General features: G+C 36.3%; 1 protein-coding gene across 39 annotated transcripts in view; it reads left to right on the forward strand.

The window, feature by feature from the left end:
* Positions 1 to 26,591, forward strand: part of EYA4 (EYA transcriptional coactivator and phosphatase 4) — a 155,693-nt gene that overhangs the window by 41,534 nt on the left and 87,568 nt on the right. For 2 of the 39 annotated variants that reach the window (XM_065057041.1, XM_065057044.1), the window contains exon 1: positions 21,644 to 21,888. The exons of 36 other annotated variants lie outside the window; for them this stretch is intronic. The gene's annotated coding sequence lies outside the window, so the exon portion shown is untranslated. Of the gene's footprint in view, positions 1 to 21,523; positions 21,889 to 26,591 lie in introns of those variants that run through there. One more of the 39 variants, XM_065057045.1, reaches the window with a different exon arrangement.

Raw genomic sequence — 26,591 nt, forward strand, 5'->3', positions numbered from 1 at the left:
GTTACAAAGCAAAGTTATTCAGGTAAGCGACCTGAATACTACATCAGCTGTTGTTGTCCTCTTCTGACTGGTCCAAGAAAGCACTCAGGTGTGGCATCTATCTTCCTTTTTATTTTTCTGCTTTCAGTATAAAATGGTTTCTGTGCAAGACATGGCAGTAATTGCAATTATCTGTCTGAAGGCAGAGTGGCTGTGGGCTCCCTTGGTCGTCTCCATATGTCTTTGTATACTTTATGCATACATTCAGTTGCATTTCTTTCTTGCTGGAGAAAAGGCTTTTCCATCGCAAAACCACAAGTATAAATGGAATCAAGAGTGAAGGAGATATGTGTGGGAGAAAGCAAATTAATCTCTTTTCCACCTTAGTTTAGTGAACAGCTCATAATTTCTGATACACAGTCACACTAATGATGTACATCCATTTTGATCCAGAATAATAGTAGAATTGACTGAATTAGTAATTGCTTCTCTCTTAAACCACCAGTACACATTTCTAGAGCTGGTAGGCAAAATCCACGATTGATCTATGAAGGCTTAAATCAATGGGATTAGCGCATTTGCCCCCACCGGTATGGCAGTTAAGTTGGAATGTAAGCATAATTGTGTTTAAAATTCCATGATAATACCTCAAAATGTCTTCTCACCTTAGTCTAAAACAATGGTGTTGAATCACTAGAGGGAACTTTCCCTAATTCTTCAAGAAAATAGGAAGATGTAGCACTGAGCACCCAACTATACAGCACATTTTAATTTCTTTTTCCTACTATGCCTGAGGAAAGCCAGAGAGTGTAGAGTCTGGTGATTACAAAAGAACTTTGCTAAAGGCTTCTTTAACAAACAGAAGAAACAATAGCATTTAATCTGCTCACTAGTATGTTAAGGGCAACGACAAGATGTAGAAAATCACTTATCTGTGTGATATTATATATATGTGTATATTTATACACCTTTATTTTCAACTGCTCTGTAATAGACTGTTTTTTTTTCCTGTCTGTGTTTGCTGTCACCCTAGAATGTCAGTTTTGTTTTGCCTTTTATTTTACCCCCTTGGAATTGTAGTTTGTTGTGGAAGAACTGGGCATGCCTGCACTAACACGAAGTGCAAAGTAGGAATACACAGTGGTGTCTATGCTAGTTCACAGACTGGAAGGATGATGCTAAGCCCAGTGTGGTGAGAAGCATGGAAAGGTAGATAGAGTGGGAAACTGGAGATGCTAAGCAGCAGCTTTAACCACCAGGTGAACAGTGGGGGAAATCCCAGAAAATGATATGTTGTTTTTTTTTTTTTTTTTTTGTTTCTATAAAACTACTAATAAAATTGTCAATAAAAATACTGAAACCAGAACAGTTAAGAGGGAAATCTTTCCCCTCTCATTTTTTCAGATGAACATAGCCATAGAATTGCAGAAAATAAGAACATATCTGACTTTTTGTCCACTTTTGTGGGAGTAGTTTTTTCAGCAGAGAAATTCCAGTTTTGATAAGGAAATGCATATTATACTACTCAAAATGCGACCATAGCTGTCTTGAGGGGGAATTTAAGTGGGGAGGAAATTTTCTCTAATAGCATTAAAATACCATGTTACTTTTTAGTATCTTTTTTTGAGGACTGTATGTAGTTTCCCTAAAAATCACAGATCAAGATAGAAAAGCAGTGAAATAATGTAGCTTCTATGTTATATCCAAATTTTGAACTACAGCCTGACATAGTATATTTTTGCACACGTAGCCCACATGTCTTTTAAAGGAATATAAACCAGTTAGTTCTTTGACTCTAATTTTACAGATAATTGCATGTGTTTGGAAGCAGAACAAAGCAGCTATTGAAGGAGATGGCTATTCCTCCTTCCCTCGTGCCCTCTCCCCTGTCTGATAGAGAGAAGGCACCAGGGGCAGGTAAGACATTAGGGAAAGCAGATAAGTTTTCCCTGTAGATGTGTATAACCAGCATTGCTGCTAAATTACAGAGTTTTGTGATAAACTGTGGCTTATAAGCATGGAAATGCTGTTGTATCATCCCTTATTTATACATGTACCTAAATTGTAGCTGTTCTAAATTTACTGCAAAATATTAGTTTTGGATGATGGGCTATTAACTTCAATCATGTAAGAGAAACCATTACTTTGCAATAATTAAAATGTAGCTATAGGAAAAGAAGATGGTACAACATGCAGTAGAACCATGGGACTGACAAGAATAAACAGCAACTTTCTGTCTTTCACATTTCAGGTGGTAGTTTGTTGCTGGAAGCCTAGTTATATGGTGTTGAAGGACTGATGTATTAATTTTGAAGATGGTAAAAGAGGGTTAGAACAGATTTATAGGACAGAGGTGTTTATTTTTGCAGCCTTTAAAGATAAATTATATATGAATGCTTTAAAAATTCATACAGATATTCTATTAATTAGAACATTTTTAATGTATGTATGTAAGCAGTTTCCTAAATTACACAGTAATGTTGTAATTTACTTAAAAAACCAACACCACCATGACACAAAAATACCCAAACTAAAGAACAAAAAAAGAGAAGCAGTTACATATTTTCTAACGGTTGTATAAGGAACAAAGCAGAATCTCTGATATTTGCAAGAATCCCAAAGATGCACCACTTCATGATGCTCCATGGAGATAAAACAAGAGATGAGTTGTCAGTTTTTCGATGTAAGACATTTCTGGCTTTGTGCAGAAGCAGAGATACAACATCAAGAAGAATTAGAGCTAAAAAGCATGGCTTTTGCGAGGTGCAATTTTAGATGTTGACATGTACTACTCCAATCTCACTCCAGTTACTTGTCTCACTTTTGCATATTGTCCTAAGTTTCTAACAGTAAAGCCTTATGTGACTTTATGGGACATAAGGAGGTAAGACATTTTGGGAGTATGTCTTTATGTGTGTCCCTCTGTGGGATTTTTTCTTTCCTCTAGGACACGAGAATTGAGTATCCTTTATGTTCAATTTCTTGCTGCATATCAGACAGATTGAGAACTTAAATATATCTCTATATCTATATCTATATCTATATCTATATCTACATCTATATCTATATCTATATCTATATCTATATCTATATCTATATCTATATCTATATCTATATCTATATCTATATCTATATCTATATCTATATCTACATCTATATCTATATCTATATCTATATCTATATCTATATCTATATCTATATCTATCTGTTGCAGGCCATCCCTTTACTCTTTTATTGGGGAACACCCTCCCAGTCATAAAAAAAAAAAAAAAAAAAAAGAAAAAGGGGGCCATTGTTGCCCAGGCATCTAACTGGGCCAGGTGGCTCACAGATGAAAAGCCAAGCCACAAAGTGGTGGATCGCTGATTTAACTGGTAAAGAGCAGTTTAACAATCAAGCCCATTTTGTCTGCTCAGCATGTCTCACCAGGTAGACAATTACTGCACACTGACTTCTTTGGCACTGCTTTTCTCCCTTCATATATTGTATATGGAACCCAAAATGTAAGTTAGGGCTCGAGATTCTATTTATTTCTAAATACCTAAATCTGTTCTTCTAGATGTAGCTCTCGGTGCCTGGTTGGTTACAGTTTTGGTAACACTGCTAGCTGTTTGGTGAGATTACATAGTGATCAGAATGGTCACCAGATGTATCACCCATAAATGAGCATTACCTTGCATGTTACTGAACAGGAGCAAGGATATTCCTTCTGCTGCGGGCTCTGTTAATGTCAGTACTATGCCAGAGTTTGTATGTTTTGAAGGGGTCAGAAACACCTAGGGGAGACGCAACTTCAACATTCAAAGTGTTCTGGGTGTTATTGTATTGTTTTAATCAAAAGTATCAGTTGGGAAAGCAATAATATGCAGCAGATGGAGGGCAGGGTGCTGGTCATGCCTTAGGTAAGTGCAGCTGCCTAAAAATAGCACCATTAACCCACAAATGCATATATTGGCATGGTGCACTCTTTAAATTCAGCTTCTTACTTTTTACATTTTTCCTTACACTGAAGTCTTTTAAAAGGTCTGTGAGGTTTTGTGGAATGTAACTGTCACTGTGAGATATGGTACACAAGAGAAATTTTAGAGAAAATGCCTTTCCACTATTTTGAACCTTTTTGTCACAGTATTTTATGTCACTGCTTGGCTTCCTTGCTGCTCTTTGTTTTGTTTGTTCTATGGCTTATGAAACGCCCTCATTAGCCAGATTAATCTTCTCCTCCTACCAGTGACATTTCTTTTTTCATTCATCTCTCTCACTTGGTTCTTTTAAGTCTTGAGACACTGAATTTGGAAACTCAGAATAATTTTCTGTGAACCTATTTGAAACACTTTATATTTTTTGCAGCTGTCTCAGCCACTTTTTGCTACGAGGAAGAAGTTGCTTAAACTGCTGATATGTAGGATCCTCACAAGTAATGGAGTTAGAGTTCTTTTTAACAAATTTGAAGCTGACCTTGTCTTCTTTTCTCATGCCATACAGAAACAGACATATATCTCTGTTTATTCTTGGAAGTGCCTGTCTCACCTTATCTGTATTATATTTCAAGTTACATGCCTTGCTTGTGAAAAACTGCTAGAAATCTGTTAAAAAGATAGTTTTTCAGGTTAGGACTAAAATCATGTAAATCTGTGTCATCATCAGCTTATTTCAAAAGATGGCACAAATGGTGACATCTGGGAACCAATTCATCATTTAATTAAATTATCCTGTAATGAAATCTGCCTTAATGAGATTAATTTTAATTATTAATCAGGAGCTGACATGGGCACAAGGCGCCATAAATAATAAATGGAAGCTGTGTCTGCTCTGTTTCTGAGAAAGGACCTACTTTAGAAGAGCAGTGCTTTTCATGAAGCTGTGTTGGATTTTTTGTGCTATCACAATCTCTATTTTGTTGAGTTTGTTTTCTGTTGTAAAATTTAAGACAGAATATTAGCCCCATCTCTGTTAATGAGTGACTGTTGACATTTTAATATTTCATTTGATTCAGTCATTATTTCATTCAGTCATTATATCAGTCACCTTCATTATTCCAGAAATAAATTCTGTTTTTGTTTTCATCTATAGTGGTTAATTATCCTAAGTGTATTTTAGAGATAAGTAATGTAGTTATAACTTATTCAGACTGTACCCAAAGTATGCAAGGCTTTGCACTAACTAGTCTGTGCTGTCACACCTATCCCTGTCTACATATCTGCGCTCACACTTGTGCAGCTCCTCATGTGTTCTGGTGTAATGTCCATCTTCATGTGGATTACATTAGTGTTTGTATTATAAATGTAGTTTATAAGGACATCTGTTGCTTTGCCATAACATAAGTTTATCTGGGAAGCATGTTTGGCGTAGGAGAAATGATCCCTATAGGTACCAGCCACAAATGCACCAAAAAACTTGTCATGATTGTCTGAGATGAGGAGCAAACCCTTCCACCTTTACCTCCATTAACAAGCAGGACACCACTGTTCTCTCACTTGCCAAGTGCAGACCAGTTTCACAAGGCCAGAGCTGATTATTCGCTGCTCACAAAGTGATTATTTCTTTGGCCTGCTGGGCCATGCACGTTAACTGCCATCTGTATTTGTTTTGAAGGAACTGTCCTTTTAGTTCCAGCATTCCATGAATATTTGGTTTCCCTTCATTGTCTCTTGTTGAAAAATTGTTTTATTTCAGGAAGAGTAATAAGACCAAAGTTAGAACAAGAGCTGTTGATGCTGAGGAGTATCAGCAACAACCTGCCACATACTGGAGTTCCTGAATGAGTGCAGTTTTTGTAGGTTACCATTAGAGTGTTGGCCTGATAGGGCACCCCATGTTTGGACCTCATTAGATGAGGGAATTAGTAAGCATGTGAACAGACTCCTCTGTCTAAGTTGAGGAAATTCCTTCTTCTGCAGCCATTATGAGTTGGTCTCATGCAAGGTCCTTTTCTTGATATCTTTTTTTTTTTTACTAAAATCAGAAGATTGAAAATTAATAGATCATAATCTTAACAATTTCTCAGTACATGTGACTGTAGTATTTGCTTGGTATACATAATTCAAAATAAACTTTCTGTTCAGTAAGGATATTAGCCTACCTAAATTCCTCTTTTATGCAATAGTAAGAGTGACAGTAAAGGGTTAGCATGCATCACTGTTGCTTTAGAATTCTAATTTAGAATTAGATGAGATGGAGATCTGGCTGATCAGTTCTTCATACATTTCCAAAAGACATACATGCAGAATGCTGCATGGCATGCTTTTGAGGACATTCAGCAGGCTTGGGAAGAGAGGGTATGCTCTCATATGGATAAGTTAGAATATGGGAAACAAGGAATGGAATGGTCAAAAGGGATTGGACAGCGTTAAGGAAAAAGGTACTTTTTTTTTTTTAATAACAGTTAATAAAGTTAATATTTAAAGATCTCACTGTTAGCTGATGAAGTCTGCTGTTTAGTGTACCTCAGCTAATGTAGTCCAGCAGTTACTGCAGAGTTGGAGAGTAGTGTGGTCAAGTATCACGCTGTGATTTCCCTGTTCCTACACATTTTCAGAATCTGCTGGAGATGGGATATTAGTCTCAGTGCATTTTTTATTATCTTGGACAGATCTTCTTATGTTCTTAAGCAAATACTTGCAAAAGGCCCAGCACCCATTTGTTGCTGTAGGGTTATAATTAGCTCTAACACCAAAACAAAAGGTATTGGTTCTTCTCTTTTTTTCTTTCACATAAATGAATATCCTGATTTCTGCATCAGCATAGTAACTTCCTTGCTGTCTGAAGTTTGGTTAGAAAATCAAGATGAATTGTTGACTGTAGAAAAGTTTACATTAACTTGGATTGTGCCTAAGCAGCTTGTTTAGCATGAGTCAAGAGTGTGGTTTCCCAAGCAGACTGCAGGGAGATCACACAATCCAGGAATGCAGTGTGACCCACTCTCTAGCACAGGGTGTATGCCTTTGGGATCTGTATGTGCCTCCAAATAGAATACCTCATGCCTTACTAGAGGGGCACATTTCATTTGGTTTTGAGCCACTGGGCTCAGTGCTGTAATCTCTCCCATGCTGACCAGTCAGTCCTTGTGTCACTGTGTTCTGTTGAAACACAGGATGTTCCACTCTGTGTTAGCAGCCAGGTTTATTATTCTGCATTTGGTGGGTTCCTACACACATCTCTACATTGCAATCGGACTTCAAGTTGGCTTTGTTCTCCAGGAGCTGATCCAAAGTGCACTGACGCTTAGAGGAGTCTTCCAAGTAACTGCTGTAGGTTTTGGAACAAGCTGAGTATTAATAATGCAGGCTGGAAACATTCGAAGAGGAGTCACACACACACACACACGCACACACACACACACGCACACACACACACTTAGATATGTTCAAAGGATTTACTATCCAAGGGCTATGGAGAATATTTTGTTCAACAGCTGCACATAAAAATAATACTATCCAGTCAGAAAAGAGAAAACTCACTTCTGGCATGGTGGCCTGGCAGATGTTAGGAAGTGTGTTTTTGAGGGTGGGTGTGCACCCATACCCGGGTGTGTACGTGTTCACAAAGTTGCCTGCTGATCCAATTAATTTCTAGCTTTCAGAGAGAATTATTGCAAGATTTCAATGATCTGTGGATTTATTTTAAAGGTTTTAGTTTTCTGTCCAGCTTCTCCCAGATGCATTCAATAGATGACAGATTTGAGGGTAATACTGGCTAGTCTTTATATACTTAACACTCCATCCCATTCTTTCTTCAAGCACATACTGAGATCTGGACAAATGTTTAATATCATTGTTAAGTTGCAAAATTAAACCTTAGCCAGTTGGACATGATCTATTTGGAAGAGTGCGGCTCCGTAGAACATTCTGGTAGTCTTCTTGGGCAGGATAGCTATAATATTATGCAGTCCACTAATTGCCTTGGCTCAAAGACAAAACAACCCCCAGGCCATTAACTTAGCCTTTCCTTAACTGCCTAGAAGTGTCTGCTCCCTGCAGTTTCTAGGTGGATGTAAACTCTGTGCGTTTGGACTTGTCCCTGTATACTTTTTTCCATGTTCCAAAGTCCCAGTTGTCTCCCACTGAGTTTAAAATATGCCATTTGAAACCACGTTTTCATTAGGCTTATCAGCCTTGCATACTGATCTGCTCATAATCTCATTGGGTCTGTGGCTGTTCCATAATTGGTTTGTTCACATTTCCTAATGTATAAATGGATAAGGAGATTTTAGGTGAGATATCTAACTTGCCAAGAAATTCAAATTTGTAAGTTCAGCCAATCTAGATTGCCACCCACTTTCTGATGTATACATGTGAATGTAAATTGGTTTCAGTCACTTTAATTTACATACCAAAGAGCCAGCAGAAGGTGTAAGTTACTATAGGAATGGATAACTGACTTATTAATGTGTGCTCCTTTCAGTTGCATTAACTGTTGAGTCTCTCTCCTGACTGTGCAGTGTATCAGCAACACCTTTGTAAGCTCCAGCATATTTAATAATCCAAATTCAGAGATAATACATATAAAGATGTAATGTCCAATTTACGAATGAGTGTGGTTATAAATTTGCCTATTTTATGATTCTAGACTCACTCATTTCAGTCTTAAGGCCTGTTCTGCCATCTCAAGTCTCAAGAGACTGAAAATCAAACTAACAAGGAGAAACATGCTTTAGACAGTTCAGAGCATTTAGATTCTGGCCTGTGAGACCTGTGGTAGATCTGCTCTTGAAAGACTTTGGTGGTGAAAGATCAGACCTTCAAAATAATAGTCTTCTTGCTCTTGTTTTGATTTCTTAGAATTAATTCAAATAATTCTGCTTCCCAGGGTTGCCTGGTTTCAGTCAAAACGTTTTCAAACACCAATTCTAATAATGACTTGAACCACTCATCAGAAGAAAAAGGTCTTTATCTTGCTTTTTATGAATATTTTTAAATTGTGGGCTTTTTAGAAGCCTTGTCATTGACAGTATAACCATGAGATGTGGATTTACCTTGCATGACAACTGAAAAACAAGCACATAGGGAAAAAAGTGATTTTTAATGTAATATTCTGGGCTTACTCAACTTTTGAATCTTAGTTTATAATTTGTTAAAAGTAAAGATACCACAGTTATTACTTCGTAGAAATGTAAATTTACATTAATATTTTCTTGCGAGTCTGAAGAATTTATTATACAAGACAATTATTAAATACAGTTACAAAGTGAACAAGTAATCACATTGGGAGAGATTTGCAAAGCTGTTTGGATACATAAAGGTGTTGAAAGCTATACCGGAGAATTTTCACACATTACAAATGAAAGTAATTGCTGACCTCTGAAAAAATTAGTTTGAATTGACAGTTAGGTTTCTTCCTGCTTGGACACCTTTGAAGTTCTGTGTACCAGAAACCTTCAGAAATAGTTTAACTAGTAAAGCTCAGCTTCTATTGTTTTGTTATATGGATTTGAAAAGAGAAAATTTCCTCCTTTTGCGTATCTTAATTGAATTCCTTTACATTAGCAGCAGAAAAACTTGATTTCCCTTCATAAGAAAACTGAAACTTAATAAGACTGTGAAAACTGAATTCTGGGCAAGTGAAAACAAAATATTTAGCTGAAAAACCTATAATTGTCAACAAGTTTTTTCCATGTGATGGACAAAAGTATTTTGGAATGTATTGGTACCTTTATGTATTTGTACTGTCTCTCCAGATACTACAATAGCACTTTAAAGAAACTGGATGTCTCTTTAGCAATACAATCTTGTAGAAAGATAGCCATGGTCACCACACCTTTGAATAGTTTGCATGAGTGTTATCTGGCCGCCTTTTCTCCTTGTCAGAATTTTAAGTCTTACCCTAGTAGATTTTAACCATCTTCTTAAAGTCAGAAGGGCACTGCATCACTTGAATCAGCTAATGAATCTGCTTTACATAACCTGGTAACTTTCAAACCTTGTACAACTTAAAAATTGTGATGAAGTCTTAAAGATGCTTCTGGGTAACCAGTTGTATGTCATAATGATTATCCTGATTTATGCTCAAGGTTAGTGAGTTTTAATTGTATTCTATCAAAATATTTTATCTTTATGTTTTTTTTAGTCACACTCTTCAGTGCTAATTCTTTGATGGAGATGAAATTAATTGTATGTCCTTGTATTTAACCTAGCAGTGACTATGAAAACTCTGATTTAGTGACTGAAATTTAAAAATCCTGCCTAAAATTCCTAGGTAAATTTTAAAAATCTTGCAGACTATAACATTTTTGAAATATTTATTTTCTGCCTTTTTACTGTTAGCACAACGCCTGTTATATTTGTCATTTTAATTCCTTTTGAGTTGAATTATCCATCTGAATTTGCTCTCTGACCTTCAGAAAATGGCTTCTGTTGAACTTAATTTTGCTGAAGAACTCCTCAGCTGATTTATCGAACCTCTGAAATCTAAGAATCTGTGTAATATTTTATCATAAAAATAGAGAAGTAATTAAAAGCTCCATTTTCCATCTTCAGCTCTAAGGAGCCCTGATTTCCTCTCAAATCTGTGCTGGTAAGGTGATGAGATTCATGTGATAAAGATTCAGAAAAAGGAGGACATAGAGTTTTGTTTCATGCAGTAGGAAGCTATATGATCTTTTCACATAGTGTTAAATGGAAGGCATTAGTTAATGTTTTCCAAATGCTCAAGGTTAATTGTTCATTCACACATGTTCTTCTGAAACAGTACGTCAGCTCTTTTTTGTATTTGGTTTCCTACTTTTCATTGAGATGGTAGCTGTTTCCAGCTACTTGCCCTCCCCAGAATCCCTCTTCGAGCTGCTTAGTTTATTCTTAAACTTCGGGAATCTCCAGGTCCTGTTTGTGTTCCTTTCCCAATAACCAGCCATGAGGCCACGTGTCCCTCTAAGCTTGCGAAACTAACCTAGTAATCTGTGGTCATCACTCCCTTTTTGTCTATATGGTAAATCTTATTATAGAAACCAGAAGTTTATATTTTGTTTAACTAAAAACTAAAGTATCAGCCTCAAGGCTCACAGTGTTTTCTTTTTCACTAAAGCAAAACGTTTGGTTACACTACAAAGCTGTCTGTTTAAGTATGATAAAAGGAGAGTTCATAGAACTGCTTCAGGCATCTAACTTTATGTAGATATTTAGCAAATCAAAATTCAGGTTCATGTCACCTAATTGTAACTCCGTATTGAGAAGCCCAAATTAGAAGTCAACCAACAAATAGATGTGGCCTCTGCAATGGTGTATCGAGTCTTGGTTTGCTGAATCTCATGTTGGAAGAGTCTCAGGACTGAGCTGAGAAGTGGGCTATTCAGGAAAAGTGGTGGACTAAAGTTGTATTGTAGTTCCCTAAATGTGAGCAGACCCCTCTGTCCTGTCACCCTCCTTCCCCAATATGCCTTAGGTAGGAGCATTGTTACCCTAGAGGACAGCATAAATGACCTCCCACAAAATCCACATTAAGGTTACCCAGTGCACAGTTTTGAGTCTATTCTGATCTTTCTGTGCTGCCACAGGAAAGCATGGAGGGAGGAAAATCCATGCTCTGTGTTCAGTTGTGTTTGCTCAGCCTGCTATGGATTTGGAAGAATTACAGAATTCAGACATAGGAAATGGAAATTAATAAAGACATTTGAAAACCCAACCCTCCTTTATGGACTGTGACAAATATAATTTACAGATGAGTACAGTAATGTATATGCAACAATGGCTAGGATAGAGATTGTAAATCAAGTGCTGCAGTTTAGGGAGTATTAAGAGAAATTGTAGTATATTTCAAGCTAATAAAGGAATATTTTTCTACCGACACATAATAAAGATTTGGAGTTCATTGCCACTAGAGAATAAGGAGACTAAAAGCTTAAGTTTTGTATAACTAAGATTATTTCATGAAAAATAAGACTACCCACAAATATTAAGTAGTTTTGCTTTGGTCAGATATAGATGTTTGTATTTCATACACCCACAAATTTATTGAGGCAAGACTGAACACCCTGTCCTGGCAGATTATTCTATAACCTCACCAGACAGCGGGGGGACTCTTGCATCTACTTTTCAAACCATCAGCAATGTCCACTTTCATAAATATGCCATTGTATCCCGTATAGCCCGAAGATCTAATCTGGTAATCTAATTCGTAATAGAGACTGAAGACAGAGATACTGTGGTTGATATCCTCTAAGCTGAGCTCTCAGACAGCTCTGAAGCTCAGCACTCATTGGGAAAAACCAAACCAAACCAAACCAAGAAACTAACTCTTCCCTCTTCTACTGCTAGTTGTCCCTGCTCCCCCCTCAAACAGGACTTCTCTTGTGTCTCTTTTTACCCTGCCCTTCTGCACAGACATCCACTTGGGTGGGTGGTTGAAACTTTCTTTTATCCCCCAGTGCTTTGAATACAGTGCCCAGGCGCTCACATCAGGGACAGGAGGCAGAAGTGCAGTTACATGTAGTGACAGGGTGCGAGTTGGGATTAGGCCTTGCCTCTGTTCAGATGTGATGATTTGCGGCCAAATGAGCATGAACGTTGCATACATGGCTTTGCCAGTCAGTAATGCCAAACACTCTGAATATGTGATACAATTTCTTGTTGTAGTGAAATAGTTATGCTTTATTTTACCTAGATATTGTAGACACCAACTTGTAATTTCCTCTCTCTGTTGTGCACCTTAAGGTATTTAAAACATTTCTTAGTATTTTCTAGTGTTCCCTTGAACTGTTGCTAAAACGGAAGATATTTATAGTGGATTCAATTTGAATGACTATATGTGTGCTTGAATTGTTTCAAATCTCTGAAGCAATATTTTCATGCACTGTATACATTTTTCGTAATATCTCAAGGTGTTTGTAGATCTCTAGAAATTTTTGCTAGAAGCACGTCTTATTTCTAATTGCACATATTACAGTGTGATGTCTTTTTCATTGAAAACAATGAAGTATTAAAAATCTGGAAAACAGAATAGAGCTGAAATCTCTGGCAGAAACATAACAACACTATTTCGATTCTATTTCCATTTGTGTGGTGATATATACATATGCCTGACTGCACACTGTGAATAATCTTATTAAAGCCAGTGAAACAGTTCACATTTGAAGAAATAAGACATGCATATGCATTTTCACAGGTTATGTTGAATACTCTTAAGCCATAGAAACCAATATTGTGAAAGAAATACCTTGCTTAAACGTGTATCTCCAAAATGCTTTCTTGTATTCTAAAAATTACCAAAATGCAGTTGTGTCTAAGTGAGAGAGAAGAAAAAAGGTTATCTGTATGTATTTTGTAGGGCAAATGACCAGATTTACCACATTAGCTTCAAAACTGAGACAAACCGCTTTGGCATACTGCAAGGAAATACGATTAATGGTTTATGTCTCTATTCCATTAGGTTTTGGTTCTTGGTTCCCTGTTCAAACAGAAATTTTGTTCACCTGTAAAAGTTACTAGGTTTTCTTCAAATGCTTTTGCTTTCTGTGTATTTCAGTTCCTTCTCTACAGAAAAAACACTGAGGCTTCTACATTTTATTATTAATCTTGAAAGTACTATTTGATTACTGGAAATGACCAAAAGCTCAGCTGGAGAAGCAGAATACAAAGTTCCTTATTTAGGCCTTAATATGAATACTTAGAGGTCTGTTTTAGGAAAATAAAGTGAAAACTTATACAAGAAAATACAAGGAAACCCTTCTTACTATATACTTTTAAAAGTTTTGCTTTCTTCATTATCTATTTTGAAGCACTTTGTAACTAATTTCTCATTACAAACAATGACAAAAACTTATTTTATTAAAGCTCCTGAATCATGTTATGAAGTGCTATGATTTGTGATAATTTATCCTTCATTTATATATATATGAGTCAAAATAGCAGGTAGTAGCAACTTATCTGCATTTCTGTAGTTGTGTCCAGAAAGAGAGATCACAATTTAAACCAAGTCTTGCTTGTGCTGCTGCTGAGAAACTGTCTGTGATGATGGAGGATGTTTGTTCTCCAGCACTACTCACTTGTAAGATGATCCATCTTTGAAGTTGCAGTAAAAACTCTGAAACAGTATATTTTTGAGTAAAGTGGTGTTGAAATCTGTATCCTGATCCAAATTTTGCTTCACAACAGTACAACCCCATTGACTACAGCGGAATTGCAAATGTGATGAGAAGAAAGCTGGATGCAGTGGATTAAAACATTATATCAATTATTCTTATGTAGACATACTAGGTAAAAAAATACAACAAGGGCCAAATTTTGCTCCTATGTCATGGATAGTTTTAGATTGATGCTGCAGTAAAGGAGAGTATTGTCATAAGTGGACATTAATACCATTGTATTTCCAATTGTAGATCTGCATGTTTGAAAAATAGTGAAGGATTCTTGCATATGAAGCAAGATGTTTTACAAATTTAAAAAGCTTGTAGAATTTAGTAAGTGATCAGTTTAATACAATGATATTTTGGCAAAACTATCTGTGAAAACCAAAATTCACATTCTGCTCTTGATTCTTGTGATGCATTCCACACAAACTTTATGAAATCCTCTAAATAATAGAATATGCCTGTATGTTTTTCTGTGTCGCAGACGACTAAAAACTTAGGCTTCAGAATGCAGTAGCTTAAAGCAAAAGGTTGATTTCATAAAATTATAAGAGGGAGGATGGTATGTATTTAAGCAGTAAGCTGTCACTGGAGGAAAAAGGAATAAAAGCCTATAGTGTAGCACAGCAGAAAAAAGGAGCGAGCTGCTGAAAGCTGGATAATGTGGGGATATAGAGATGTCGTTTCCTCTCTTTGCCAGGCTGTGAAATTCTTTGTAATTCCCATTGGTAAAGCTGCCAACACAAACAAAGGAAAAAATGGAAACTTCCGTGCAAGTCCTCCTTTGATGAGTAGAAGAACATATACATTCAAAGGAACAAATTTATCAGCACCATGTTTGATACAAACTTTTTGTAAGCACTATGGAAAAAGGGCAGAGATCTCACCCAAATCAAGAAAGGATAGAATAAATTTAATTATAAACTGTGTTTCTAAGGAATTATTTTAGTGCCAGATGCACACCAACAAATGTGGAATGCTAACTTGCCTGACAGTGATAGTGTTATCAGTGAGTTTGGAGGAAAGCTGGCTAAAATATCTTCATTTCAGTGTGATACCTGAGTTTTGTTAACTAAGTTGTTAGTCTCTTTAGATGAAAAGATTAAGAGGTGAATAGTTAGTATGGCTCAGCAGTACTTTCAGAGTATGGGTTCTCTCTTAACATATTGGTGACTTTGTGCATAAATGCAACTGTACAGAAAGAGCTATAAAAACTTTTACTAAAAAAAGCAATCTTTTATTCAAAATTTTAAAGAACGTTTTTAAGAGAGTGTCTCATAATTGTCTGAGAATAGTTGTATCCAGTAAAGACCAAGTTAACTGGCCCAAGTCAACTAGGTATTTCCCTGAAATGTCCGTAACCAGACATGGAGGAGCACAAGAATTTCCACCATAATATCCTATGTAATTCGTGTATACCATTAATTTTTACTTAAGGTTCCCTTTCAAGGTTTTTATGCAGTGAAAATAATTTCTGTGTAAATGATTGGCTTCCCTAATTTACGAAAGATAAGCTTCATTCACTCATAATGAGAGTTTTCAATATAGTTTTGTTTAAAGGAATTACTATATAGGCAATTACAAAATTACAGATTTTGTGATTCCTTTTTTCTTTTATAATTTCTTCCTGTGCCAGTTTATTTTTAATGCATCTATAAAATTTACCATGTTGTATTGAAAGTTTATATTTTAAAAAAAAGGACAATGGAATTTTTCTTACATACCTACGTATCTGTCTTAGTAAGGGAGTTGACCTCAGTTAAACTATTGATTTTGTTAATCCATTAAAGTGATAGCCTAAAAGAGACTATTTGCTAGAAGTGAGTCATAGATGGATGATATTTTTCAGGGTGAGTCAGCCATTCCTTAATTCCCACGTCTCCCGAGTCAGAACCTAAACACCATCTTTTCCTTCATGCAAAAAGCCCTTCCCCTACCACACTCGGCTTTGCTCCAGGCACAAATCAACAGTGTGAGTCCGAGCGCTGTGCCCAGAAAGGTCAGGATGTGTTGCTGCTGCTCCCGCTTTTGCCTGCCCCAGCCTTGAAGTGGTTTGCATACCACAGCTTAGGAATCCCTGCTTGGGTTGTCTCCGGCCTGAGACTTTCTGCTGAGAAGGTCCATGGTAATTATGGAGGTGCCAGTCAGCTTTCAAAATAAACAGTAAGTTAAAGCAAGGACAGTGCCCTTGTTTTGCATGAAAAAAAATCTATCATGCCATTCTTCAAAACATAATTTCTGTGTATGTACAATGAAGTAGCTGTGTGTGTACTGAGGGAGAGGGGAAGAGGGAGAAGGGCTGGTCCTGTCACAGAAGCTGAACAAAAGCTGAGGCAAGTGCTCATGACAAGCAGTGAAGAATATTGTACCCATCTGAAAAAGTGAGACATATGAATGGGCAACCTAGACTGGATGTTGCCTAGTAGGAGGCTTGACTAAGAGCAGTCAGATACTCAAATGCTCTTACTGAGTGTCTTTGAATACATAATGGTTAAAATTATTGAAAATATGGTCTGCTGATCAGAAGTTCAAGTCAAAAACTCCCAACAGTTCAACCTCTTATTTCCCTTGCAGCTTTCAAGGTCTGTTTCAAAAATTTAAACTCCACTACAACATTCACATAACTGTAATTCTCTCCTGTACTTACTTAAATACATTTTTTTTGTTGGTCATAAAATAAACGTGGAAGATTATATTAGAAGTGATTCTAGAACCATAAGAAAAACTAGATTTTAAGATTTCAGTGTTGAGATCATATTTGTGTGCAGCACTGATCACTGACGCATTACTCATCTTGATTGGAGCCCTAGAAAATGTGGTAATAAAACCATAAAATAAATACTGGAGGCACGAATGACTTCAAAAGATAGTGTGTTACATGACAACTTCCCATTAAGATAAATTATATGAAAACTCTTTTCACAAAGTCTGTTCCTTGAACTTGAGGTGAATTTTGAAAAGTTCAGGATTTTATTTCTTTGTTTTAAATTAGAGTTAATGTCAGAAACAGGCAGGTGGAAATGAGAAATCACTGAAACCATGAGAGAAATCGAGATGGAGACATAGAGGCAGAAAATACTATGTTGCCAGTTATGATAGTTGTATTGTGTTTATGGCATTAATGTTTCAAGTTAAAGGCCTGAAGATGTATCCTTGCATTTTGCAGAGTTACATGTGAGACTGCAGAAATAAATTGGAAAATGCGAGTGCTGAGAAAACATACGGTAAATTAAGCAGACCTAAAAACATTTAAAAACAACAAAAAAAGTTATGTTATAAAGCTCTTTCAGGAATGTGATTTGTAAATATGTACAGTTTGTTGCTCTTATTAATTTATGTTTACAATGTAGAATTCTTATTTATGCTTAAAAACTTTTTCCGTTATCCCTGTTTATAAATCTGATATACTCAGATGTCTTTTTTCTTTGAACTCAGAATTTAGCTAGCTTCCAGCTGGTTTTCAATATTGTTTTGAGATTTAATCAGACAGGTTTTAGGTTTTGGTACCAGTTGCAATAACAACAGAAGTGCACATCCTGAAATCCAGTTGGCGTCTGCTGTTTTGTTGTTGTAGCTCTCTGTACCTGAGAAGTGTCTCTCTGCATGGCTGAGGGGAGTAAGAAGAGGGAAGGTGATGGGTACTGTGGTGAAACCACAGACTTTGCTCTAAGGAGCTGCACACTGGTGGGTGCCCCGGCAGAACACAGCACAGTGTTAGTGGTGTATGCAGCATCTAATAAATATGGCCTCTCATATTGATAGGAGTTATTATAATAGTTGTGATTAAATTTGTCTCCCTCCCATGATTTTACAGACGAGCCATGGAGCGGGGTGGGAGGCACTCACGAGCAGAAATTCAAAGGATAGTTTGTGTTCCCACAAAGTTCAATGAATCGGCACAGATACAGCTCAGAGACAACCAACAAAACAAAAATGATGAGACAACAAATCCGTCTTAGAAGGGGTTGTAAATTTAAATTTAATTTATATTTCTTGAAAAAGCACAGCAGTTTGGATCTGAGAATTTATTCTTTCTGACAGTTTTGTAACTAAAAGGGCAAGCTAACAAAAAAAAAGTTAAAAGTTGTTGAGTGAGTTAGTTTTTTGACAAAGCTGGGTTGTTAGAGGCGCCACTATCCCATTATCCATTATATGGATAAAGGTTGACACCCCCAGGGCCTGCCGTGACCTGCCAGAGCCAGTCAGCCAGGGAAACGCTGAGAGGCCCCGAGAGGCTGGGGCTGGCGCAGTCCCCTTGATCAAAGCACCTTCAAACCCTCTTTGAATGTAAGATCAGAGTCCACTAAAATATTTATTTGGCATTGAATCTGATCTCCAGTTATGAAACTCTTGACCAACCCAAAATCTCACGGGCAGCCGTTTCTCAAAAAGTGTCTCTGCTTCTTACGCTCTTTTGTCATCTTTATCACTGTATTACTTGAAAAACACAGAATATGGAGTGGTCGTGGTGGGTCTCAGATTATTTTATACAAGGTTGCTCAACAACAGCAAAATGTGCTGTTACTGTGTTTTTCCCTCTAATGTACCTCAAGAAGTACTTTCTGTCATATGATGAAATCTGAAAGAATAGTAAAATAATAGCAACTCCAAAAATGCATTCAAGGGAAGCATATGTTCCCATTAGTATCTTAAAATGAGATTACTGCTTATATAAATAGAATATTTTCCTTCTCTCTAATTTCTCCACCTAGAGGAAAAAGAAAAAAAAAAAAAGGTAGAGAAATCTTTCATATCTACGCTACTGTTTTTTTTAGTCTGCAGAGTTAAAATAGTAACTGCAGCGAATGTGGTTAGTTTATGACAATACTTAAAATGTGAAGGTGTGGTGGTAAGCTTTTATTTTTGATTTGATATTCTCTGTATAGCAGGCAAACAATAAACAATGTATAAAGCAAACTGTAGAACAGGAAAAATAGTATCTGAAGTAATTTTCTCTGCTTTGACCCTAAACACTTGGTTGCAGAACTAATTGAAAAATTAACAATATTTATCATGCTTTCATGCTTTCATATTTTTTCAAATGAGTACAATTCTCAATTCACTACTGTCTGCTATTTTCCTTTATGTCACATTTGTGTCCTTAGAACAGTAGCGAAAATAATGGGCGTGAAGAAACTTCTGATTTAGGAAACCATCCTCTCCTTGGTAAACTCAATTTGCAAACAGAGCAGTTCACCAGTCACAGGGATGCTGGGACAGTGGTTTCCTGTCAGACTGAGAAAGGAGGTTGTGCTGGAGATGTAATCATTTTCTCTGATCATCTCTTGTCACTACTGCTGTGTGCACAGAAATATGCTGTAGAACTTTTTTAGCGCCACTATACGATGAACACCTTTAAAAGTGTATGGGAGTGTACTTCACCTCCTGGTATCTGGGTCTCAGAAACTATAAAACCATCTTATTTTACTGGGAAAACGCAGAAAGCTGATGGTGGTTTCTTTGGTCCTTGCATTCTGATGAGAAGAGATGAGTTAGTCAGTGACAGAAGTCGGGAGGATGAAGGTGAAGTGGTGGCAGGGGGTGGCAGATGAATCTGCTCTGCTTTGAAGCTACTGAGTGCAGACCTCCTGCGAACAGAGATGTGCAAAGGAGGTGATGCTGTGCTCCTGAACTGCTTTTGGAGTCTAAAACCACGCTGATTTTCCTCTGCCTCATGCCTCGTAGAAGAAGAGAAAAATTTTGTTCCTCATCTGCTACTCTGAAGACTGTCTGCAGTTAATTGAGCAGTATCTAGAGATTGGAGCCTTAGAGCTCACGGCTTGTGTATGTCCCATGGCTTTCAGTCTTACCTTGGCAGCATTTTCCATGGTAGCTTTTTCCTTTGTTTCCCTTTTTTCAGTGGTGAAAAAAAATTTGCTTGCAAGTAATCTTGCATTAGCAACCTTCCACATTTGACGTTATTAGTGGTTTCAGCAGTTAAGAATGAGGTTATGCCCAATGCTAATGTCAAAAACAACATCTGAAAGCTGATTATGCTCTCCCCAGTACTTTATATATGCTCCAGTGGGTTTTCATTGTCAAAGAGGTGGGCCTTTATTATGCCACATAATGCAGTAAAATGAGGATTACTTGGATTTCAGTGCATGAGATAATAGCAGCTGACAGGCACCTGTTTAAGGAAGTATATTGTATTCCCAAGCACACATATTTTATAAAAATTAAGCAAGATTTCATATGAAAAAACTGTAGTACTTAAACTTTGCAAATAGGTTGAAGTACCAAAAAAGGCATCAGGGAACCTGGATGGATGTATTTATCAGTGACCCTTGCAGTCCTGAGGGTCCATTCTAATAATAAAGTCTGAGACCTGTCGATGATGGCACAAATATCCTAATCTGAACTGACATGGCTTTCTAGCCCAGTTCATCAATCATGTTTTACTAGCTTTAGCAGAGCCAAGCTGCTATCTGTCATTTTGATGCTGTGGTGGTGACAAAAACTGGTGCCGAAAATGTGCTGCAGGTGTAACACTCACTCAAAGAGCATTTCTGAGCAGTAGTCAAGTTTGTATTTGCATGGGGAGAGAGTGCCATCTTCAGTTTCATGTCTCCACATGAAACAAGTCTGAACTTCCTAGTGCTGCCCGATGGCTGAGAAGTGAGGAAAAAATATCAGCAGAAATTTAGAAATAGTTCTCAATTCTTATTTTTATGAGACTTTAGGCTTGGGAAGAAAAACGCTAAACGCCATGTTCTTGTTCCTGTTTTAAGATACAGTTAATTTAGATATGTCTGATGAGTGATTTGCAGCAGAGTAAAGAAAAGTAAGGTTGGACTTTGTCCTTTTGGTTTGCAATGCTGTATGAAGAAAATAACAATTGCCAGTTGGATCACAAACCCTTGCAACCAGTAGCACATTATATGCATAAAAAATGAGAGCTAGGAGTCTGTACACTGCTGCATATTTACTGTGTTTTGTAAAAGCCATCAATTCCATATATACTTTCAGCCCAGAATGACTTGGTGTTTGCATTGGGGTGTTTGCATTGGGGTCTTGGCACTTGACCCTTGTTTTTCTTGGCTCCGTGTCATTTTGCAGCAAAGCTCGAGGACACTCCTATCTCTTGTTTCCAGCATGTTAACATATTCAAGTAAATATTATCTGGCACAGGCACACGCATTATCCTTTGGGGGAGTATTTGTAAAAGTTTTAAAGTTCAGATCAAACAATGGCATCCATCTTCCTCCTGAATTTCTTTTATTCACAAGATAAATGTTGCTGGCAAAGTTCTTTCTTCAATCTTTTAAAATACTTTATTTTCAAAATTCAGAGACAAGGTTCATGCCCATAAAAATCCATATTACTCGCAGAATATAAACCCAGGTATGTCTTTTCTATATATTTTGACACTTATTAGGACTTTGCACAATAAGGAGCAGATGTGTCATAGCGACAGCAGGCGAGCAGGGACCTGGAAGGTGGTTTCATTAAAAGAGCCTTGGGATAAATGCAGCACATTAGATACCCACTGAAAGACAGGAGCTGTTGATGGGGTGACCTCTGAATGCAAGTCATCTTACTATAAACAGAAGGGTGTGGAAAGCCATTGGACAGAGCCAAGCTTGTTTACTATCCAGATCTCCTGTTAGTTAAGTAACCGAACTGTGCTAGGCTTGGTGTGACAGTTCAAGGAAGAACAAAGTGTCTTCAGTATTTCAGAGTGTAAAAAATCTTAGCTGACTGGTGCTCAGGTTTTTTGGTTTTGTCTGCACACCTTAGTTGCTGTACAGTGGAAGTTAACAAGTGCAAAACATAGCAGTCCTTTTATTTTGTCCTCGAAACTGACGTTGCACATTTGGGGAATTCATTTCTGTTCTTCAGAGACAACTGAGGTAAGGCTATGATGGATTTTAATTTGCAATATTGATGTAAAAGTCATTTATTGATAAAGTGGGAAATGTAAGTAGGTATTAATTGCACAGTCAGATTCTATTCTGAAAAGGAGATTTTGTTTCCATTTCTGTAGTAGCAGTTTCAAGCTTGTTTTTGGAATGATGTATTTGTTCATAGTGGCTTTAGAGTTTAGATCGGTCGTATGACTAAATCTGTCATGGTCTTTCAGGAGCAGGTTTTTCTTGAGACAGGAGGTTACTTGTTAAGTGCTTCAAGAAATAAAATGTGTCATTCTGCAATATGCTCTGAATGTCACATTATGTCAAATTTGTGAGCAGTTTGTTAGTGTGTTATTCGATACATTATTGTAAGAGACACTTAAAGGCCAGAATGCTGAGACAGGTGTCTAGACATAAATTGAGTTCAAATTAATTAGCTTTAAATTACAAAAATTGCGGATACAAATAAAGTGAATTCGATTTACTAATACTTCATTTGTGTCCATTTAGTCCACTTCAAAGTTGATTAGACATTATTTTGGAACAAATAATGCCAGAGTGTAATTATGCTAAAGCATCAGTTCTACCCCTTCAAAATTCACTTTAGCTTTCTCTGTAAGTTGGCATTGTTTGTATTTGAGTCTTACCTCACTGTGAATTTCTTTCAGACTGTTTAATGAATCTTTCAATTGCACGGACTATATTTTGAAAAGAAATTCTGATTAAAACCTGACTTCTTCGGGAAGTCCGTGCACGTTTGCTACTGTTGTAGCCAAATGGTTTTCACTACCTTGCGGTCGGCATCGCGGGCAAGCCAGTGGTGCTGCTGCATTCAGAGGGACACGGGGGGAGCCGGTGTAATGATGATAACTCCGTCTTAAATGTCCATTTCATTCAGGGAAACTCAGGAGACATTTACTCCAGGAGTACTGTTTTATTATCCTAGTGCAGCATGCAAAGTCTGGGGGAAGAAAGAGCAGCCCAGCTTGGTGCAACTGTAAACAGCCATTTACTTCTATAGGGAACTGCGATGTGTAGGGAACCTGTTTGGAAGGACGGGATGATAAATTATTACAGACAATGAGTTCTTCGATTTTGTGCCTGGGGTCTGGTGAGCAGCAAGCAGCAGGATCCAGTTACACGTTTCTTTTCATGGACTGTTCACTGTTCTCTGAAGTACATTTCAGCTAAACAGCTTTTAAATGTTTCACTACCTTTTGTGCCATGGTAATTTCTTCGAAAGTAAATGAAATGTAAATTCGAAAAAGGTGTATAAAGCAGGTAATATTTTAAATTCCCAAATTTAAAATACAGTTATTGACAAGGCTTTTTTCCAAGATAATTTTAGAGTTTTTAAAGTGCTTAGTATAGCTTTCTAAGTGGTTCAGCGAATCAAGTAGCACCAACCTTGTATGAATGTGGATAATATCAAGGAAAAACCCTCAAATTCAGCTTTGGGGAAATATCTGTTTGTGTGATCATGTATGCACATGTTAGAGTGTGCATACACGGAAGCTTATTCATCTGTTATAGAAAGTAGAAGTCAAGGTTATTTTCTAAACTTAAACAGATTGTGGTCTGATAAAATGTCTGAATACACTTTAAAATAGAGGAAGCAAGTGAAAAGCCCCATTTCATATTTTCCGTCTCATTTGCATGTTTACCTATCTTTTTAATCTTTTGTTTTCAGTTGTTTTCTTTGCAAGTAGCTATGCTTAAATTTTATTGAAGTTGCATTTACTTTGGCAGAATATAGGAAATAAGTAGCACTTTATTAACTTTTAAGCTTTGAATTGTAAAATTTATTTGGCAAATGTTATTTACACAAATTAAAATTTTAAGATATCATTTCAGTATTTTTAAAGAAAAGGAGAGCATGGCTGTATTATATTTATTTATAAAAAGTATGTGAGCAGTTTCTGAAATTTAACAATAGTTAATAGGTACTTACGTACTTTTGGGATTTTATGAACTCTATTTTCAACTATAGTGATGGAAAAAATGTATTTCTATAATAGCTTAACAGGATATATAATATCTATGTTATTTATTTATCTATTCTATACAATATTTAATCATTGCCCGAATTAATAAAAGAGTAAACAGTACTCAATTATCAGTAAAGATCTTTAGAAAATGTGAAGTTTTTTTAAAAGCTAATTTTAAAATTAATCCAATTATAGCCCCAAAAGGATGCTGTTAAATATATATATTGAAGAACCTGTATTGATTTAAAAAGCATAATTATTATATTATTTGCATTGGATTGAACAGAAAGTGGCATACAGTGTCCCAAAATAGTGGAATGACTTTAATTGGAATTAATTGAAGACTTGCTTCTTCAATATGAAAGCAAAGTCCTCTGTGTGTTCTCATCGTAAAGCTGTAATTGTTCTTCAAAATCAGTTTCAGGAATATTTGAAAGTCATTAACTGAGCTTTACAATTATATAATAGTGGTTGATCATCTGGTATAACTGATCATAAAACCTTTAGAGGGTGAAATAATCTAAAGTGATTTCACATAAACAGAGATTCTGAAAGTATTATATATATATTTATTTGTGCACACTTGCACAAAAACATATTTTTCTGTGTTTGAATGCATGTTTGAACAGTTCTGTCTATCAAGAGTTTTCTCCTCGATTAAATGAATTATCTTATTATTAGATTTTTGCTGTATTTCAAGTATTTGTACTGCTATTCCAGGTGAGTTCTGCATTCAATTAAGAGACACATCTAAGAACCAAATGTACACGTATCTCTGAATGTTCAGAATGTTAGCTCCACTGAAGCACAGTTTAACTTGATTGATACTTGGATTTTAAAGCAAATAAGGACTAATTTTTGCCTGTGGCAAAAAATCTTTGAAGTTTCATGCCTGTGCCGAGGCTGGATTAGTGAAGCGGTAGGACTGGGGCTGGGACTGTGACCCTGTTGTGCTTGACAAGTTGTGATAAATGGGGGAATCTTTCTTAACCTCGTGGCCAAAGCATTCCAGGATCAGGTTGGGGAGACAGGAGAGGAGGGAGAGAGGGGGGCAGAAAGATTCAGGAGACTTGGCACGTTAAAGCCAGAGAAAAAGGACATTTGCTTGTTTGTCCGAAACAGGGGAATGTGCAGACACTTGCGGAGGAAAGGATTGCAGATGCATTGCAATACACTTCATTGTTCTTTCTGACTGCTGACCTTGGTAGATGAAATTCATCCTTCACTGTGAAGCTGTCTGTTTTTATTTTTGTTTTGAATGCTTTCAGAGTTTAGGGAATCTTGGTTGTTATATCTGCCTAAACAAAAGAGGGTTTTTATTTAATGCTTGAGATGTGTGTCTAAAACCATCCAAAGTATATTGGACAAACTTCTTATTCCAAGTAATTGCCTCTTGGTTAAATAATTTACTGGAGGACTGCAAATATAAACAAAATTGTATGAATTTGAAAAACCCCCCACCCAACCAGTTAATTAATTGCTTCTGGAAAACTAGTTCAACTATCTTCTTTATAGAACATTTTTAAAAGTAAAACATACTTTAAAATATTTTAAAATTATATATTTTAGGATAACAGCATTAATTAGTCTGAAAAAACTATTTGGATATACTAAAGTAGTATACTGGGATAAACCAGTCAAATTTTCAAACCTAAAAAAAAGAGACAAAATTTACTTATATGTGAGCTGAAATATGATCTATCAAGTGGCTCTTTCTTGTGGCATTTTAACAGCTATACTGCCTCTGAAGTTGTCTCTATTGACTAATAATGAAAAATATATTGTTAGATGATGGTTTCAGATTTATTTACATACTTTGTACTGTAAATACAGCTATTCTGGCTAGTGTTAAGAACTATAGCATAAAGCAAATGAAAGAAAAAAAAGGATGTTAAATATTTTAATGTGCTTTCTAATTGTGGCTGTAGTTGTAGTCTACAAGCAAACATATGATGCATCCCTATGTGTAGGTAAAATTAATCATTTATCCTTTTATCTCCCTGAATGACATTTTAACACTATCATATTAATAGGATTATTAATGCATGTTGTGTTATAAATGTTCCTGGAGTTTACGTGTTCATTAATATTTGAATAATTAGATGGAAACTATATAGATAAAAAGTAGTATCATTAAATAGCAATTTACTTCTGTGCTGCTTACTAGCATATAGTAACTATGTGTACACTCCATGTATTATAGGTTCCTATGCATTTATTAGAAAGTATTTTATCTGTGGTTTGCCTCTGATAAATTATTATTCTTTTTTTCTACCCTTAAAAAAAAAATCATTTCATAGCAGCATTTTCTTTGTTTTTATTCAAATGTTCTAGAGGCACTGAAAACTAAACTAACCAGAAACAAACTAAATTTGGTTGCATGATGATACAAATGCATGTGAATAGATCTTTAGATTGTATTAACTTGTTTGTGAGAGTTTATACTGCAACATTGTGTGTCATTTCATCTTTCCACTGACAAATTATTTTTTCATGAGTTAGATAGCATATGGGCCATAAAGAACTGATTATTTTATTTTTACCAGCAAAGTAGTTTGAGCCACAAAGAATTTTTTGCATCCTTACTTTAACAGAAGTCGGTTGCCAAAGCTTTTGGTTATCTGATGTAGTTTATTAATGTTACAACAGCTGCTAGAATTTATTGCTACAATGCTAAACAAATTAGCTTCAGTAATGAGGAGGAACAGAAATGTA

Source organism: Columba livia, chromosome 3, assembly GCF_036013475.1.
Source record: "Columba livia isolate bColLiv1 breed racing homer chromosome 3, bColLiv1.pat.W.v2, whole genome shotgun sequence".
NCBI classification, from domain to species: domain Eukaryota; kingdom Metazoa; phylum Chordata; class Aves; order Columbiformes; family Columbidae; genus Columba; species Columba livia.